This window comes from Lonchura striata, chromosome 19 (genome assembly GCF_046129695.1).
Source record: "Lonchura striata isolate bLonStr1 chromosome 19, bLonStr1.mat, whole genome shotgun sequence".
In the NCBI taxonomy this organism is placed as follows: domain Eukaryota; kingdom Metazoa; phylum Chordata; class Aves; order Passeriformes; family Estrildidae; genus Lonchura; species Lonchura striata.
The window spans coordinates 7,783,751-7,798,632 of NC_134621.1; the positions used below are offsets into that span (position 1 = coordinate 7,783,751).

At 45.3% G+C, this 14,882-nt stretch overlaps 1 protein-coding gene across 4 annotated transcripts in view; it reads left to right on the forward strand.

Moving 5' to 3' along the window:
* Positions 1-14,882, forward strand: part of RAB11FIP4 (RAB11 family interacting protein 4) — a 117,911-nt gene that overhangs the window by 54,868 nt on the left and 48,161 nt on the right. Inside the window, exon 1 of one of the 4 annotated variants that reach the window (XM_021537799.3) lies at positions 12,070-12,296. The exons of the other annotated variants lie outside the window; for them this stretch is intronic. The gene's annotated coding sequence lies outside the window, so the exon portion shown is untranslated. Of the gene's footprint in view, positions 1-12,069; positions 12,297-14,882 lie in introns of those variants that run through there. 4 annotated transcript variants of the gene reach the window in all.

Genomic DNA, 14,882 nt, shown 5'->3' on the forward strand with positions numbered 1-14,882 from the left:
GGAGTGGGGTATTGAAGAACCATGAAGAACTGTTTGTCAGATTATAAAAATCAATTTAAGAACATGAGAGAAACAAGCTTGTGTTCCTGCTGTGATGGTTGGGAGTTTTTTTTCCCACCTTGTAAGCTTTTGAGACTGTTACAGTAGGAGCTTTACCCATATATATCCCTCCTTCCAACTCTTTCTGCTTCACCTTCAACAGGGTTCTCTTTGGCTTTTCAGAATTTAAAATGACTTGTCACTCCTCAGAATATTTCACAGACTAGTTATTATTGTGAAAAAGTGAGGAGACCTGAATAATGAATGAAGTCAGTATTTCACTGCACTTCTGAGATCTGATTTTTATGGAAATCAGTAATGCAGAATATTTTATGAGACTAATAGATAAATATTGCCTTTCACAGATATTTGTTTTCCTCTGAACTGTTCAGCACAAGGATCAACAACCATCCCACTATGAATCACACTTTGCAGGGTTATCTGGCTGTGGGAGATGCCACAGGTTTGTCACCTGGGAAGCTGTTAATCAAGTGGCAGAGTAAATCATCATCTCTCTCATCCCACTGTGTTTTGAAACTGCACTTAAATGTTTCTGTTTGTCTGACTGCCAAGCAATGGTAAGATATTATGGGGAATTATAAAAGGGAGTTTTGTGCAGTAAAATCGGAGTTCAGCTGTTCTCTAGTACAATTCCTTGCCTATAAAGAAACTCAGGAAGCCTTCTCAGATTACTGCACCCTGACAAAACACTGCCATCAGGAGACATCCTGTGTCATATCATGGGTCTCAAATCAAAGGGGAAGGAGTTTGTGCTCAGATATTGCAGAAGGTGCCCTGCCAAGAATGACTGATACCCTGCTGGTTTACAAAGAGACGTTTTAGCAGTGAAATGTACTGAATGACACTGCCCCATGTGCTTCATGAGGCAAGGTCCTAGGGCTGGGGAAAGTCCTGGAGCACTTTCTCTGCAGTTATTGAAGGTCACTGATTTTCCCCCATAAACAAAATCATCAGATGTTTCCTGACTTAGAGCCAGGGCATTATTTGCTGTACTGTTGAGGGACATGCTTTTCCTCTAGCTTGTGTGTAGTCTTATTAGATCAGAAACCTTCACAGGAAGAGACAGTCTCTCTCAATTTTATTTTTATAGTGCCTCTCTTGTGTTTCTTTGCCTCTCTCCTGGGAGGACAGGATCATTTCATTTTAGAAGAAGACATTGGAAAGGGAAGAAACCAGCACTAGTATTTCAAGATTTACTGAGTGAAATAGTCATATTTAGTTTGACTTGCATACTTGCATTGTGCAAGGACTCGCCTTCCTATGCAATGTCTTCTTTCCTGTGGGGGAACTGATACCCAAGAGAGGAAGGGCTCTCCTGAATAACCTCCCAGGAGTTCAGACTGGGTTAGGACATCCCCTCTTACCTTTGTTAGCATGGCTCCCTGGGGCTGGCATGTGCAGGTGTGCTTGGGGAGGCACCACGTCCCACTTCCCAGGAGCTGGGGCTGCCCTGGCACTCCCCACACTTCCACAAGAGCCCCTGGGTAACAAGAACCACGTGGACCACACACATTCCTGCTTCCTGAGGCACTTCACCATCTGTAACTGCTTCTGGGATGACTCAGGGGGTCTCAAAGCTTCCCCTGTGCTGACAGCTCACTGCCTCTATTCTCATGGCATCCAGACACTTCCATACTGAATGTGATTAATTAGAAGGGAGAGATGAGTGTCAAAAGCAGTGATCAGTGTTTAAGAGTAATTCAGTGTTTTAATTTGAGCAGATTATGGAAATAGAATGGGAAAGGTAACTAGAGGTATTTTGCTCCCTGCTAAAATGGTAAAGCAAGGTCATATTTAGCACAGGGAGGGCCCCTTTCATGACCTGCTCTTTACAGAACATGGGACACTGCAGGCCATTGGCTGGACTCAGCCCACAGTCATGGGTGTCTTGGTTTACAGTGGATGTTTCCAGCCTGCACTGTAGGTCATGGCACAGATGCTGGGTGGGAATCTTCTCCATTAGCTTCATTTTCCTGTACTATTGTACATTCAGAAGTATCTGTGCAGCACCAGGCCATTGACAATACTGCTGATTACTTCACATCACTATTTAATTAGGATGAAAGACATGGAATGAGCAAGTGGAGATTTTACACTTGGGAAAGAAATTGATTTATGGAACAATCAGACTGTTAGCTCCAGCAGGCTTTTCTTTAAAAAAGTCACTTTGGGTTGATTTAAATCAGGGAATTTGTACAAAATTATTCTTCTCAGCCTGTGATTGCAGAGACCTAACAATGGGGCAGAAGTGGATCCTCTGCTGCATTCTGTACTGTACCTCAGGAGTGAGAAGCTCAAGCCTTCTGCAAGCCTGGACTTAGCTACTCTTCAGTGGGACCCCATTGAAAGGCCTTGCCTGGGCCATACCTGTTCAATCACAGAGTTCTGCTCTTGCTATAGCAAGGGTTTTATGTCCTTTGGCCAGTGTAGAATCACCTGGGAATTAAAACTCATCTAATCTAAAGGCAACTAGGGGATGTACCTAGGTGTTGCCCTTCCTCATGCCTTGTACAAATGTAAATATCGCCCAAAGGGTGCAGATCAGTCTGGAGGGTCTGGATGGTGCTAATATTGTCACAGCCTCGTCCACACTCATGAGCTTTGTTGGGCAGCTGTACATTTCTGCTGAAGCTGGGAGTTTTCCCTGAGGCATCCTGAAATAAATGTAGTATGAATTGAAGGTGTCTTGCCTCCCACAGCAGATTTGCACCTGCTGTTCCCTGCTCCAGGCTCAGCCCAGCAGCACCCAGTCTGGCATCCTCACACCCTGCTCCTGCCAGGCTGCCAGCAGCCCATGGGAAGGCCTTGCTGTCTGACACCAAATGTCTCCCAGTTCTGTTCACAGGGAGGCTGAACCAGAGGTTATGTTTCTCCTGCTATGTCTGTGTTTGTCAAGGAAACTTCGCTCTGCTGATATTTACAGTCTTAGCGCCTGTGAAGGGACCATAATAGAAACAAAAGGCTGTTTTCTGTCATTCTCTCAGGCTGCTGCAGTACTTGTTGCCCCAGAGTTCCTGTGGGGAACTGTAGGTTTGGCTAAGCTATAGCTGAGTTGCTTTTTCTTCCAATTTCTGTAGCTAAAAAGGGACACATTTCTATGACAGGACGGAGAAGTTGATACAAATACTTAGCTAATGAACATTTGTCAGCCAAGAAAAATTCTAACTTCCCTGTTAATGAAAGGTGTATTTGGAGGGACTCTAATGCTAAACACAGGACCAGGAGGGAAAATAGCTGAATTCATTTTCCTATTGCTACAAACCTCCCATGATTTTTGGGAAGGGCAGCTGAACCATGCCCTCCATATACCATGCTGTCCTCCCTATCAGTAAAATAAGGATAAAACTATAAGTTCTGACTGTCTGGATGGCAAGCTGCCTGGCAGGGCACATTCACCTGACTGTAGTTGCCAGCTCTACTGAGCAGAGTAGCCCCCCTACTCTTACATCCAGAGAGCTGTCATGGAATTAACATGTCCTGCCCCAAGTCTGAGAACAGTGGCCACATCTCTCAGCAAACAACTCCAAAAAGGCTTGACAGTTAAATAATTGCCTCTGCTGCCTGGCTTTTAAGAAATTAAGTGAAACTTAAATGGGAGTTCTGCAAAGTTTGATAGTCCTTTCACTCAGATGCTGTCATTCATGGTGGGTGTTCAAGCTTCCGGCCTAATGGGGATTTGTGAGGAGGCATCAACTCAGAAAAAGTGTCAACAGCACCACAGGTCAGACAAGGACATATTATTCTGCACCTTTGAAAACACAGCCAGACTTCACATCTCAGCCCAACATGCAGCAATCATTAGTCACCCTGCATAATCCCTTTGACCTATTTTTTTTTTCCCTTTCACAGTGGTCACATTTGAAAATATTGTCTAGAGCTGGTTGGGCCCACACAAGGTTGTTAATTGGGAGCTGTCTAGCTTAGGGGTGACACAGAGGCAAAGTTGAGCACAGTGTGCTCAGAACCCTGGCTGCAATGCTGAAGGAGGTGGTGGCTGGGAGGCCTTGTGCCACCAGTATGCACAGGAACTTTATTCCTGATGCTTCTGAAGGGGCTGGTTCTGAAGCACCTGCATGCTTTGGTTTATCTGGAGTTATGAATTTGCCAGGAGCTGGCTCAGCAGGAGGGTTGGAATGTGGGAAGTGCTAATGACATTTACTTACAGGAGTGGGAAGACCCCAGCTGGAAAAATGGACCAGCTAGGAAAAGCTGCCCACACACCTCCATCCCAGAGAGCTTAGTCATTAGGGGATTTTAAAGGGGTTGCCATCCTCCTTGTTTCCCCCGAAGGCTGGTGCCAAAGCTGTGAGAAGCAGCACAATTCCCAGTGCACTGGGGCTATCACTCATTATCATCTCACAGCAGTTGCTTTCCCTTATCCTGCAGGGACAACTGTGGGGTGGCCCTACACGGGTGGAGAAATGTGGAAATGATCTGCAAGCTTGGACAGAGGCTTGTAACTTCAGAGAAATTTATTCCACATCTCATGTATCAGTTAAATTCCTGGAGGCTGAGGCCAGAGTTATGTAGATGAAGGAATTAGCATAAAAACTATTTACAATACTTATTCCATTATTATACTATCAAAGTGCTTCACAGGCTCTAATGAATTCCTGTTGCAGCTTCTCTGGGAGCTAGAAAATTGTTATTCATCCAAGTCTGAAGATAAATTGAGCTGTTCAGGGATAAGGCCCAGGTTGGGCAGAGTCAGATTGGTTTCCAGATAAGCCTGCATACCACTGAGGTCACAGAAGATGTCCATCATCAGGAGAGAGCAGGTACCTGGTGCTCTGTCTGCTGGGCCAGCTTTTCTATCTGAGCGTCTGTAACAGCAGTACCTCTGTGCATGTAGGTGGAATTTGATACTGAATTTCAAAGGCTAATAATTTTCCAGAGTGCTTTTCCTTGTTCCTCTGTCTGCAGAGCCTGCCCAAATGAAAGGCAGAGCAAAGCAGGTCTCCTTTGCCTCAGCTAGGGAAAGGATCAAAGCTCTGGATGGTGCTGAAGGCACATGCCTGTCCTGCTTACCTGCACTAGTTTATGAAGCTGCTGGTCTAGGGAGATTGGTAGGTGTCCAATCTACTTTACAAAACTGCACAAGGATGGCATTATAAGTTTGCTGCACCCTTGTACAAAAGGCATGTTCAGGTCAGCTGTGTTTTGCTAGAAGCAGCCAGTTTTGGAAATCTTGCTTCTCCCTATCACATCAGCCTTCCTGCCTTTCCCTGGTGTCTCAGGAGCCACAGGTGAATGTACTGTTTATCCTCCAGTCCCTACAGGCATTTTTAAAATTTACAAGGCTGAAAAAAATTTCCAGTGCTAAAATTTGGAGCTCATGGTCTCGAAGCATGGTGCCTACACTGCCAAACAGAGGTGGTCAGAAATTGCATCTTTCCTGCTGTAAGGCTGCACACTTGATGCAGGAGTAGTGCACTGAGTGCATTTGAGGTATGGTGCAGGTGTCTTTGTGAAGCTGTTCCCTTGTCTGTTTTTGACCTACCATGACAGGACAGAGCTGTGTCAGTCCATCCTGAATATTCCTACCTTCATTGAAGCCCTGGGTACTGACTGCTACTGTCTGTGCTCTTGTGCTGTTCATTCAGGGATTTAGGGCAGAAGTGCTTTTTTTTGCCATTATCATCTTGTAAGGAGCAAAGAATAAATGTGGTGTATTCCCTAGATCCAGGATAATCATATCTGACAGCGTACTAATTAATCATCTCACAATCAGGTAATTCTTTCCCATGCAGCTGTCTAATTACTGTTTAGTAGCCCAGACTTCAATGTGCAAATAACTAATATTTTCAAGCAAGAGTTTAAAGGAGAAGAGCACAGTGGGCCATGACTCTTGGTGTAACTCCTCCATCTTCTTTGAATTACTCCTGGGATAAATTTGGTCTGTCAAATCTTTTAGTCTACTGAACCACAGAGCATCCCTAATTATTACCATATTGGCCACAAGGAAAGAGTGTGCCCAGCTCCACTGCTCAGTGCAATGGGCTGAGCTGCTGATAATGTGCTCACAGTGCATCCATATGTTGGCTCCCCAGGAGCTCTTCCTAACCTAGCAGATTATAAGATAATGAGCTTGAGCCATACTTTGGGGATCAATAGACAGGATGCTCTTAAAAGATGGGGTTGTATATTAGAGTGTGCTGAATGTCTCCATGGTAGAGATTTACTTGTAAACCAGGGAAGACAGCAAAGATAAAAATTACAATTGCTTAATGTGCATACCTTGAAATTGCTCTTCGCTTCTGCTACCAGCTCATTCCATTCTGGTTTAGTTGTGTTTCCCAATGTTTTTGATGTGTCCTGACTGTGTGTGTGCATGCATGAATCTAAATTCTATCCAGCCAAAAATTTAGACTCATTCAAAAATTGTAACCACACTTGGAAGAGCAGCAGAAACTTTACAATATTAATCTTTTGTGTGTCATAAAAATAGCCTTTTTTATGAGTTTCATTAAAGCAAGACAGACCTTCATCCATGGGACTTTACCAGTGTAAAAATGATTTCATACTTCAGCACTATTCCCATATGTGAAAGAAATCAGTGAAAGCTAATACAAGGCAGTTTCCCATTTCCAGAGCTGCCTCTTGGGCTGGAAACATTATTTAGGTGCGTGTGATTTGGGTTGTTTCTAGCTATATCCCATAATATCTGTGTCAACAGTATAAAACTAATCCCTAAGACATCAGTGTCCAGCTTGAACAGAATATGTACACTTCCCTTGATGTTGGCTGCAGACCCACTGATAATTTAATATCTTCCATTTTTTCAAAGCTGTGTGACCCTAACAAAGGGGTTCATGTCCTGGTGTCAGGTTTACCCCAGACATATTGCAGCAATTTTCTCACGTTTTTTATTGCTCAGTTGTACGCAACTGCCTCTGTATTTGCTGCATGATTACGCCTTCAGTGTCCAGATCATCAGACCTTTGCCCACACCAGCCTGAGAGTGGCCTTGCAAACATTCTGAGGAGCTGGAATGTGTTTGATTTTGCTTGGCTTGTTTGCTTTCCATTATCTGGCTTGATGGTGATAAAAACTGCTGCTGCCAATCTCAGGAGTGCTGCAGCTTTGCTGTGTGGAACACACGAAAAGAGGAATGATGTGCAGGCTCTGCTCCCAAAAAGTGCCTTGTGGAGCTTCTCCCCAGAGGAGTCAAGGGGAGGGAAATGTCAACCACATAAATAGCAGGGGCTCTCCAAGAACGTGTGCTGAAATAAAAGCAGCTAAAAATAGTCTCTAAGACTAAATGTGAATCATCTGGAGAGCAACGCGCAAAATTTTCTGCAGGAAAATCCTGAAAGGAGGAAGCCATGCTTTCAGAAGCAAATAAAGTCTTCCTATGAAAAACTGCAACTTCCAACATGTGCTCTTGGAGAGGGCTCACACCATGCCCTGGGTCTGCCTTCTCTGGTTATGCGGGGGCTCAGTGTCATTCTCACTGGTGCAGGTTTTGGTTCAGTCTCCCAAGGGCTGGAATGTTGGGTTTTTTTCAGATTTTGATCCTAAAGAACTGGAACTCCACCAAGTGGAATCAGGCTTTGTTGAAACAGCCAGTCCACAGAATTTCCCTCTCTTCCAGGCAATTTGCAGATGCCAGAAACATGGGAAGGTAAAACTTTTTTCAAAATAGTGGGTTTGGTTGCACCCCTTCTTCCAGCACAAATGCTTATCCCCACTGTCTTCCCTCAGCCATTCATTTGTCCCTCTTAGCCAGCTGTAATCTGCTGCTGGGCTTTACCAGAGCTATTTCCAATGCAACACGTTTAATCCGAAATTGAAAAGTCTTTGTGCGCTGGGGCCTCGGTGTCATGCAGTGAATATCTGCGATGCAGAGAGGGATCAAGGTGGCTTCTTAGCTACCAGTAGTTAACACAACCCATTGTGGCTGATTTAATTGCCATTTATCCGTGTCTTTGTGTGCCCTGCTCGGAAGGAAGGAGTTCGGGCTGGAGCTGAGGCAGCAGATAAATAAATGGGGTTGGTGCTGCTGTGGCACAGGGAAAGCCCTGGCACAGAGCAGCCGCAGCGCGCTCTGACAGGCACTGAGGAGCAGCTGAGGCCTGTCTGTGACAATGCTGGGCCACAAAAGCAGCGCTGGGGCCAGCAGCCCTGGCCAGGCAGAGCAGCCGACTGCAGAGGGATCCCCAGTGCTAGACATGAAAATTTGTCCAGCCGAGTTAAAATGAAATAATAAAAAATTTATTTAGGATCGAATTCTCTCTGAGACAGCCACAAGAAAAGAACAGAGCCAAGCCCAGGGTCGGCCCTGGGTGTGCAACAAAGAGGTCAGCCTCAGCAGAGGTTTTCCACACACCTCCATCCTGGCACAAGCGGTTTTTATAGGGAAAATTCCACCTGAGACCAAGATTTCAGCAATTAGTCTTGTTACAAATGAGAATTTATTCAGCCAGATTAAAAATTAAAAAATTAATTTTATTAGCGGTCAAATTCTATCTAGCCAGCCATGGAAAAAGACAGTGCCAAGCCCGGGAATCGGCCCTGGGTGTGCAACAAGGAGTCAGCCTCAGCAGAGGTTTTCCTCTATGCCCACACACCTCCATCCTGGCACAAGCGGTTTTTATAGGGAAAATTCTGCCTGAGGCCAAGATTTCAGCAATTAGTCTTTTCTTCTATTCAGAGTCTATAGGTTAACAAGATTTTCTTTTTTGGTGATGAGGGAGAACAATTCAGTGTCCGGAATTGTTGAATCCCTTGATGAAATGTATGGGAACGCTGCATTCACGTGGATCTGCCCAAGGATTTCCATGAGATCCATCCTGGTCGTTCACGCACCTGGGGTCCCGTATCTCTCCAGCCATGGCCCATCTCCTGGCCGAGCTACATCCTTTTACCTGTAAATCAGGTTCTAATATACAGCCGGTCTCGCCTGCGAGGGTTGGGGGGCTAATACAAACCAACATAATCTAACAAGTATCCAACATTACATATTTCACACAAGGAATGGCGTGAATTACGTTTACTACACATAACAGCAGGCTCTCCAGAGCCGCCCAACAGAGCACCTGGGGCCAGGACAGCGGTGCCACGGCCTCGCCGCTGCACCAGGAGCGGGCACGGAGCTGGGGCAGGGCAGGAGCGCTGGGCACACAGGCACTGCCCCACCTCTGCTCCTCCAGCCGCCTGCGCTGCTGCTTCCCTGCGCCTCTGCCAGCTTCTCCTTTCGCATTGGCGTTTCTGGCTGAGATGCTGGATGTGCCAAATTCAACGGCAAAGCTGTTTCCTCTCAAAGTTCAAGTGTCCATAAGATGCTGATTTTGACAACATTTTGGTTCAGGAAAAAGGAAATTATTTGTGAATTTCAGTTTCTCTTTTTTATGTCTTTCAAGAGTAGAAGTTTCAGTTTTTCGTTTTGATTTTTGTTTAATCTTTAAGAATACTTAAAGAAACTGGTTTGCACCAGTCTTTACAAAATTCTTTTAGTGAAAACATTCACCTTTCCCTTTAATTCTTTCCAGGAGTATCAAAATTTCTCTTTCAGAATCCCTATTTTTCAGCCTGAGGCTTGTGAAAGGGCAGCTACCCAGCAAAGCAATCTAGGAAATATAATGGGAGCGATATTTCTTGAGAAATTGTTCCTTTCCATTCAGGAGAAGAATGACTAATGTGTAGTGCTTTTCTACTAGCTGTTAACAATGCATTTCGTTTTTCCTGACGTGTTTAGAAGAATGCGACAAGAGCCCCGAGGCATCTTCTAACAAAGAAACGTATCACTTGGCGTTTTTACAGCGGGCTGAGGCTTTTCTGGGTTACACACGTCAAAGTGAACTGGTGGGTGTACCTTCCATTACCCACCCGAAAGGAAACAGAAGGAAACAGTCTGATAAAACCGTTGTTTTATTAAGAAAATATTCCTATTTAAGGTCAAGACATTGCTGCCTGCTGAATTTATTCCTGACTTCAGGCCTGCTTTTTAAAAAGCTTTAAGTGTGAACAGATAAGGAGTTAATTTACCTTTTCAGAATTAGACCTTCTTAGACCTTCTGAAAAATTCATGGAAATTATGAATGGGAGAGATACATTTTTAAACATACTTGCTGTATTTAAGTGTAGCATTTGCTAGTCTTTGCTGTGATGTGTGGAGCCCTTCCCTCTCACTTCATATCCCAAGACATCCTAACTCTGCTGAGAACTATATTCACCCTCTGCCCTGAGCCCTTAGCTCTGTATTCCTAAATTTTACGGACATCAGGCCCAGCTGGGCAGTGATTTGACCTAGAAACAGAGCCTTGCCTGCTTGAGAGTGATGTGCCTTCAGCATCTGTGTGTACAGAGCATGAGCTGGCTCAGGTGCCTCAGTCCCTGGCGTGTCCAGAACTGGTTCCATTAACAGATGATCATCCTTTTGGCACAATATTCACGCTTAATCTCTTTCGGGCTGAGTGATGAAGCTGGTTGGAAGCAGAACACTCCAGGGCTCAGTGTAAATGCAGTGCCAGGAGCTGGCAGTAGAGCAGTTTATTCAGATTATTCTTCTTCCAGAATGTGTCAGTACAGTGAAGTGTAAAAACTCAGATGCAAAACCATAATTACCTTCCCGTGGTACTTTCTTGACCTCATTGTCTCCTTTTGCTTCCCACTCTCCTTTACAACCCTATTACTTGGAGCCAGGAGCTGAGGCCCTTCGGGGAGGGGACATTTAACTGGTTTTCTCCAGCCATACTACACGTGGTCTTGTACAAGGAGTTAATTTTAAGTTAGTTACACACCCATAATGGTAACTATAGGAGGAAAAAAGAGGATTAAAGTATATCCTCCCTGAAAACTTAAATATTGGGAAAGTTTGATCCTTTCCACTTTGAGCAGCCCCTATCAGCAAAGTTCAGCATTCAAAAATTCCCATTGTTGCAGAAATCTGAACTTTAGAAGTTGGTCTAGTTTATGATTAAATTATAGAAAAGGGTAGGAAGTGTGTTTTTATACCATTAAATTTTGAAAGATTCTGAAAAATGTTGCATACCCTAACTCAAGAAGTAATTTTCCGACCTGTTTGTGAGCAGTAGGGAAAAAAGGAAAAAACCACGTCACATCGGTCATACTGATAATTTTTATATGCTTTGATCTGACTTCCATATTGTAAACATTCTTATTGTAGTTGACTTACCTGTAGAAACACATAATGTTGAACAAGGAAGCTGGAGTGTATTTAGGATCAGCTGTAACACTGGAAAATGGGATTCTTAAATGTCTGTTCACCTCTTCTGGTTTTCACAGGCTTCTGTGAGCTCTGTGAACCTTTTCCATCTTAACAACCACTAAGATACAGAATAGCCATTAACATAATTAACACATTATGAAGGGACAACAGATTCAACAGGGTTAGAGCCCAAAATATTCCTGTAAAACTCTGAGTATTACTGACCAACTGTAATACTGATTTGAGAGGCAGCGGAGAAGTTGTATTTTTTTCAGATAGACAAGTTTGTCTTCTGCTGCACTTGAGACTTCTGTCTTCCTCTTATCTGACTATTTCTTGCCCTCTGAAACTATACACATCTTGTATTTTGGAGTGTGATATCTTTGAGAAAAACCTTGGCACTGTCCAGGACCTGTTGCCATAAAGTTTAATTGTGTGTTGCTGCAGTAGTTGATTTTATGAATTCCATGTTTCCATCAAGAATCACTTACCTGTAGATCATGACATTTTGGCGTAGCAGATTCTTACAGTTGTTCAGAAATAACTGATTCCACTGCAGAGTTTAACATCAAACCTGGGGGCAGACTTCAATCCTGCCATTGTTTCTGAGATCTCGGAGCAGCTCAAAGCAGGGGGGGAGGCAGAAAGTTTATTTATTTTTTTAAAAAAATAACATAGTTTTTAACATCGGTTACAATTCTAGATAGAAAATGTTTCGCTAGTAAGCAATATTTCAAACGAATTAGAGCACTTAATGGAAGTTTATCTTTACCTGAATCAAAGAAAACCATGCTGTTCCCAGCCCTGTGTGATGCCTGTGGCTGTGCTGAAAGGAGCATTTGATTAGGAATGCCTTGGGCAGGGTGAGATCTGGAAGCTTTGGAGTCTGCCCCGGGTGTCTTGGCAACGCTACACAGTTGAGAGCCCGCATCAGCACCGACACAGAGCGTGTCCCAGGTCTGGCTTCACATCCCACTTGTGCAAGGCAAGAGAGAAAACTTTGCTGCTGCCGAGACGGGCTTCGGAGACACTGCTGTTCCAGTAGGGACTTTCACAGTCACTCCCAGTAAGTACAATTTTAAATTAAGGAATGTTTTCTTCCCTCTGAGATCATCTTTGTTAAGCGTGCTGTAGTTCAGGGATAAAAATCGGGCTAAACCACAGAGCTAAAATATACAGAAGCCTGCTTTAAATTAGTGTGAAGCTGCTTTAACTAGCCATTAACTGAGTGGTATGGGGCTGAAGGAGCTGAGAGATTGGGAAAGCAGAGCCTGACCCTTCCCCCGTGTCAGCCTGTTCTTTTCAGGGTGAGCCCGTGGCATTGTGTGTGCAGTGGTACCTACAGCAGAGCAGGGACAGCGCCGTGGGCTCTGCTCATCTGCCCTGCATGGCTGATGCAACAGGAGCCCTGCAGTGCACAGGGAGCCATTCCCACTCCTTGGGCACTGGAGGCAGAGACTGTGATGAAGCAGGCTCAAAGAGAAAAACCGAGCTGAGCTGTTTCATGTTTTCTAAGGTGTCTATTTTTTCCAGGCAGAACTGGAATGTACTGTGAGGTTTTGTTCTCGCCAAGCTTTTCTGCTTTCTGTAATGTCTGTGTTTGCTTTTAGTGGAGTAAGAAGTGATTGTGGAAAACCTGGAGATTTATCCCAAGTCAGAGGAGAGGATATGATTGTGGTTGTATGGCTGATTTAGGATAGGAGTGTCTGCATGCATCTCTAGCCCCTGTCACAGCCTCAGTGTGGCCTCAGGGAAGGAGCTGATCTCCCTGAGCACTGAGAGGGAGCCCACACAGAGCCTTTCTCCCTGGCATGTGATGTCCCTGCGTGGGCTGTGCTGGGGTGGGTGGGCATGACTGGCTGCCTCGGTGCTCATGGCAACCTCTCCCTGTGCCTTTGATGCAAACAGCAGCAGCTGCAGGGATGTCTGCACTCCTGGTTGAGGCATTTTGGGGTACAGCTGTGCACAGACAGTGGCACATCCTGTTAAGAAGCACGTTCCTATGAGGCACGTCAGGGTAGAGCTGTGGGACTCACAGCACAGCAGAGTGCTGGGCTGGCCCAGCTCCCTGCAGTGGTACCTGTGTTTCTCCAGGGAAAGGCCAGGGCAGTGGCACAGCTCCTCACTGCAGTTCTCTCAGAGCTCAGCTGCCTGAAGCTGTATCCTGAGGAGCACAGCTCCCATCAGTGCTGGGTGGTAACTCAGGCTGCTGCCAGGGAGCTGAGGGTCTGCTTGTCCTTCAGCCAGGGACAGGGACCCTCTGTGCCACCCACCCTGAAACAGCAGCACTTCACAGCAGCTGCTGATGTGGGGATGAAGCAGATTAGTCACAGAGTACAGTGACTGCAGTGAGAGGAAGGGAAGTCATGACTCAATTTATCGATGCTTTTTCATCAGGCAGTTGTACAAATGCTTTCTGTGGCGGGACTGTGAGTTTAAAGGAACTTAGTTCAAAGACTTCACACATCTGATGTCCAGGCCAAATCCCTGTAGCTTTGGTTCCCTGTTGGAATGAGTGTGTAGTTCAAGTGCGGGCTGTCATACTTGACTGGCAGCCAGATGAGGCTGCTGCACCTCATCAGCTCTCCTTGGCCCAGAACGACTCACAGCAGTCTGTGAGAAGCCAGCTGTGACAGAACCAGGGACCTCTCAGGCTGAGAGGTGACAAGGATTTGGCTGGCCCTGCTCTTCTCCACTTCCAGTATCACATGGGAGATACCAGAACCTTGCCATTTAAATCAGCAGAGCTCACCGAAGTCAGCACTGGGACTGTGCACTAATTAAGAGTCTGACCTGTCATTTTTTCAGAAAGAATCTGACAGCCCTGCTGAGTGAGAGGTGAGTCCTGTGCTCCCTTGGGCAGGTGGTGGTTGGGGTGGTGAGTGGTGAACTCCTTGGGTGTAGTCTGCTATTGACTGAATGCTTTGGATTTCCTCCTGCCTTGGGAAAGGCAGTGCACTCCACAGCAGTATCCATATGGGTATTTCTGATTTCTCCCCTGCAGCCTCGTGTGATGGCCTCAAGGGTTTAGTGTAGCTTTGACATTGCTGAGCCTGTTCCTGCAGAGAACTGCTTTGTGTCACCCAAGTAACCTGTGCACATGAATTGTGCTCTGTCTGCCTCAGAGGTGCCAGTTAGCCTCTGAACTGTACTTCTGCCATGGCTGATGGGGAATAATCGTGGGAAAGATGCAGAATAGATCACATCCTTATCATGTTGTGGCCCAGTTCACTGTAATACTTGTTTCCTACAAGTCTGCTTAGGGATTCCTTACCCATTTTTTCCCCTTGGAGAAAAATGTGGTATTTTCATAGCAGAAATCAGCATGGATATTAGTTAACTCCAGATCCCAACATATTGTGGTGTTTCCTGTCTGTTTCCCTCATTCATCTCAGTGTATAAAATGTGCTCGATGAGACTTCCCTTAAGCACAGAGCAAGTCTCCTTTCCTCTGTGCCTCCCTCCCCCCTCATGGAGTGTTTGTGTGTGTTAAATAAAGTGCCAGGGTTGGTCAGATCAAGCTTGGACTCATCTCCTGAGTGTTAAGGACTCTCTGTCTCTCTCACTTTAATCTTCCCCCTGCTTTCTTTCTGTTCCTTCCTTTATTTTTCAGCAACAGTGCCACCTAATTAGGTCATGGATTGTTTCATAC